The sequence below is a fragment of the Podarcis liolepis genome, assembly GCF_965112155.1.
Source record: "Podarcis liolepis genome assembly, chromosome: 8".
In the NCBI taxonomy this organism is placed as follows: domain Eukaryota; kingdom Metazoa; phylum Chordata; class Lepidosauria; order Squamata; family Lacertidae; genus Podarcis; species Podarcis liolepis.
The window spans coordinates 23,502,006-23,507,177 of record NC_139560.1 but is presented as its reverse complement, the minus strand read 5'-3'; the positions used below and the strand labels follow the sequence as shown (position 1 = coordinate 23,507,177).

The window sequence follows — 5,172 nt, the reverse complement described above, 5'->3', positions numbered from 1 at the left end:
GGGGCCGGGACGCGGCTGTCTCCTCCCTCCGGAGGGCGGGGAGCAGCAGCAGGCCAGGCGAGGCGTAGCAACAGCAGCAGCAGCAGCAGGTGGAGGTCGTGGGGCGGGCGCGCCAGGGAAATCTCTTGGCTGGCTTGGCTTCGCTCCTTGAGAAAGACAAACCCGGTAGGGAGCCCTCACCACTACCCATAAGGTGTATTTCCCACCATGTGGCAGATAAGGTACTACAGTACACGGTGTATATTGAATTTGGGGGGGGGGAATAGCCTGAGCAAGCGATGCCCCCCTCGTTGCAGGGCCGGATTTAGGTTTGATGAGGCCCTAAGCTACTGATCAGAAGGTCAGTAGCCCTAAACTACTTGCTTATCAGAAGGTCGGTGGTTCAAATTCCCACGAAGGGATGAGCTCCCGTTGCTTGATCCCAGCTCCTGCCAACCTAGCAATTTGAAAGCATGTCAAAGTGCAAGTAGATAAATAGGTACCGCTACAGCGGGAAGGTAAACGGCGTTTCCGTGCGCTGCTCTGGTTCGCCAGAAGCGGCTTAGTCATGCTGGCCACATGACCCAGAAGCTGTACGGCGGCTCCCTCGGCCAGTAAAGCAAGATGAGCGCCGCAACCCCAGAGTCATCCGCGACTGGACCTAGCAGTCAGGGGTCCCTTTACCTTTACCTTAAGCTACTGAAGGTAACGGACCCTTTCTATGCCCAGCTGTCCTTTGTCAACAACAAATTGTCACTGTTTTTTGTGTTGAATATTTTAGGGAGCAGGCTAGCAGGCGGGGACCATTACATCATAGGAGCCTACACAACACAAAACACTGTTGCTGTATGTAGGTTTTATTTTATTTGTTTTTCTATCTTATATTTTGGAAATGTACATCCATTTTTTTCCTTTAAATTTTTTTGGGGCCCCCAAGAGAGTGGGGCCTTAAGCTGTAGCTTGTTTAGCTTACACATAAATTCAGCACTGCCTCATTGTATGAAGCCTCCCACAAAAGAATTTGCTAATCTACCGGTATCCTTTTTACCCATTTAGTACATTTATATCCTGCCTTTCCTCCAAGGTGCCAGGGCTGCGTTAGCCATTAAGCCAGTGGTTCCAAACCTTTTTGTGGCCATGCCCCACCTAAGCATCTCTAAAATCCTGACCCCCCCCCCCCGGTGACATAAACTGTAATTTTTATTATTTAAAAAGTGAATTATTCACGTGGAGGAAGCCTAAAAGGCCATTAACGGTTAATAACTCAATTCTTGAATTGCCCCCCTTAAAAATCAAATTGCTCCCCTGTGGTGTGTGTGCCCCACGTTGGGAACCACAGCATTAAGCAAAATAATGAAGCACGTGCTTAGAGCATCAAGGGAAGGGGAAAATTTATGCTGGAAAATTTCCACAGACCATGTGGTACAGCTGAACAGGTTCCACAGAAAAAGGCTCGTCATAGGTTCAGTGCAGCAAAAACAAGATTCAGTCGTGCTGAACTTTATAAAGTAATTGCAGAAAACAATATTTTACAGTTTATTATTGGTTATATTTGAATTTAGATCTACATGGGGGCACCAAAATCTTTTAAGTGCTATGGGCCTCTAAAGGTCTTAATCCAGCCCTGTAAGTTGCTCATAGAATCATAGAATTGGAAGGGACACTATCATCTAGTTCAATGCAGGAGTCCCATGCGGGGACAGAACCTGCTCAAGGCATGGCGCTGTGGTTCTGCCCCCTCCATTTTATACTCACACCAGCAGCCTTGTGTCTGCGGCAGGTCCAGTTGAGAAACAGTGGGTGCTTCAAGACTGTCCCTATTTCTGGGTGGAATTCAATCAGATACCAGCAAATTCAGGACACACAAATTGGGTTGGGAGGAGGTCTTGCACAACAAACCTGCACCACCAAAATTGGACTTTTTTTTGCAATGAAAGCAATGGGAAATTGCACTGGGAAATGTGGATTAGCGCTTGTTTTGATGCAACATCATCTGTTGACCCCGCAACCAAATCAGCATGAATGGTCATTAAACAGCCAACATCATCTGATCTGCACACAAGGATGAATGCGCAGTAAGCAACTTGTCTGAAAGCACTCAGTGACTGGCACAAGGACAAGTAGAGAAAAATATGAGATAAAATAAAGGGGGGAATTACCATTTCATTTTCTTACTGAACTGTTATTTTAACTTCATAATAAAGTCCTGGGGGAATTTTCTTTTTCAAAGGACACCTAGAGAGCTTCATGGCTGAGTGGGGATTTTATGCTGAGAATTGCTCTTCTCTCTCATCTAACATTCCAGCCTTGGGAATGGAACCTGTGACCCTCCAGATATTTTAGAATATAAGTTTCATCATCCCTGACCAGGCAGACTTGATGAGAGTTGGAGTCCCACAGCAAAGTTTCCCTTGGGCAGTAAAATGTCTTGGGTCAGCCTTGACTTCTGAGAAACTAGTAATGAGGTGCAAGGACCAATAACAGTCTGTGCTGTCAGTATAAGGCAGCTTCTTACATTCCTAGGCTCATTTAGATTATATAGAGATAGTAAGGTTATCACCTTTTGTTCCTGGGTCTTAAAAAGCTGCATGACGGAAATTCAGCAAGGGAACAAAAAAAGAGAGTTCAGACTCTGGTACACAAGGAGGTGGTTTACTATGCCCAACACATCTTGAGAAAGGACTTCTTCAGGGGAAGCATGAGACAAAATTGTAGACAGACGTGACACCAGTGTACTTTCTGTATCCTGTTTTTAGCTGGATATTGATCCTTCTTCTGTCTACCATTTTGTTTCACGATGTGCCCCTGAAGAGTTTTGTCAACATGCATTTGGCCTAATAAACCACTTCCCTGCATACATTTCTGTTGTTTTAACCCCCCCCCCCCTGAATTGATGTTCTTCCACCATTTATTCTTCTGTCTGCTGTCCTGAACATGCTGTTGTCGTCCTGAGCATCCATAGTGGATGAAGTGACCATTTTAATTTCTGTGTAAGGTGGCTGTTAAAGGGCTGTAAAACACAACCATTGAACCCTTCACCAGCTGCAGTACATGTCCATAATATTTGTTAAATGAAACATGGACTGTGGTTGCAGGAGTGGCATCCCTGAGACTTTGTGAATATAGCTTATGCCATTGTTTGTGATGAGGATGTAAGACTCTCCCCCCCCCCTTGCTTAACCACATTCCATTACTTGTCCAAGCAGGCCGTGCAGTTTTGTGATATATTTATATATAGAGAGTGAGTTGTTGGACGTTGTACACACCCTCATTGCCTGTCCGGGTTTGATCTCTATTTGATGCACGGTGGGGTACAATGCCAATCACACAGGCATTGTTAGGACATGCTTTTTTTTGCTCTCACCTTGTAAGTATTGAAAATTTTCCTTCCTCTAAAATTCTGTATTTCTTTCTGAATTTTAAACTACATTCAGCCTGGAAGCATATGAGATGTCTCCTTCTTTACTTGTTAGGCTATGTGCACATTAGCGGTTTGAAACACAGCAAGGTAATTTCCCTCCACTCAACACCAGAGAGGGGTTGGGAATGTCTTCGCCTGGTGCATATTACCCATTTGCTTTCCCCACACCTGAACCCACCTCCAAAGCAACTTCTGTTCATGCAGCTGTGATCTACACATGCACAGTGGTGGCTACCTCAAATGTACACACCTCAGCCGAACTGACATTTTCACATCAGATGGAAGCTGGTTTGAGGAGGGACACATCAAACAGCAGTGTTTCTCAAGAAACTATGCATTGCGGCTAACCCAGAGGTGGATATAAGGCTGGGCGACTGGTGCACATGCACTGAGCTGAGGCAGCACCATCTCAAAGCCCAGGAAGTGCACAGCTTTGGGAAGGAGGTGTAAGGGCTCTGACAGGGTCCTAGAGGTCTTCTGCCTCCTTTCCAAAGACTAGTTAGTGCTTTTCCAGCTTTGGGAATGGGGTGGGAGGGCTCTAGCACTCTGCCAGAGCCTTTCTACCTCCTTCCCTGCCATTGGGAAGGCAGCACAAGGGCTGGGGGGGGGGTTGCCTCTCACAGAGCCTCATAGTACCCAACTCTGCCACATGGCTTCAGACCCCTTCAGTGAGAGCACACTGAAATAGCAGCACATACACAACCTTAGTTAATTCCTCAGCTTAGGTCTGTGTATATTCTGCAGTTCCATGCAGTCATAAGAAATGCGGAATGCAGCATTGGGTACAGAACTCAAGAGGCTCAGCAGGTAGGCTTCCAAGTTTATGAGGAATTCCTGGTGAAACTGCCATAATTAGAGACTCAGCAGGATTTCTAACTTCCAAGGTCCAATTGGACCAGATAGTGTAGCTATCTGAATGAAAAAAGCTACATTGCATTATTTTTTAGGGTGCTTTACACTTTATCGTTGAACACCAACCACCCTGATATTTTATTATATGGTGGTACAGAAATACTTTATAAACAAACAATGTAAATTAAGGCTAGACTAGAAGGTGCTTGTAGTCCCTTCCAACGCTATGATCCCTTCCCATTCTATGATTCTATATGAGAAATATGCATAATTTGTTTTGGTTTTTGAATGAAACCTTCTTGGTGCAGAATTTCAGGTAGATTTTGTTACTCTTGTCTTTTTGCTGCAGTGTACCACTGTAACAGAGTTAGAGTGTGTTGTTCTCTAATTACAATGACATCCTTCAGACTGATGCAGCTCTCTATTTTTGAACAGTTCTTAAATTATCATTGTTCAGCCGGTTTAATTTGAGTCGGCTACATTTCCCCATCCCTTTAGTACATGGAAGAAATGCCCAGCAGGTTGTAAAATGAGATTGATAGACTAATGCTAGTTTATTTTCAGCGCAGCTTTCAATTATCTGAAACCATTTCACAATTTGTGGAGAGTGGGCAAGGAGGTGGGAAACAGAACCTCTCACTGCCTCTGAGTGTGTAGACAAAGGGCTGTTTTACAAAGAACAAGGATTAATCCAGAATATCTGGGATTAGGGAGAAGAGCTTCCAAATTATGCATGTAGTTGTGGGCTGGTGTGCCCAATGGCAGTGTTAGGGCAGAAAGTTGGAAGACCAAAGGTGGGTGGAGCCAGAGCCAATGACAAGCAGACCCCCCCATTGGTTGTAAGTAAGATGGCAGGCTGGCTGAATCCAGACTGAGGTTGGTGGGGCAGTGCCCCACTTGCCCCCAGTGGACCGGCCTCC

General features: G+C 45.3%; 1 protein-coding gene across 2 annotated transcripts in view; it reads left to right on the top strand.

Moving 5' to 3' along the window:
• VPS13B (vacuolar protein sorting 13 homolog B) overlaps positions 1–5,172 on the top strand; it is an 883,035-nt gene that overhangs the window by 675,715 nt on the left and 202,148 nt on the right. The gene's annotated exons all lie outside the window — the stretch shown is intronic.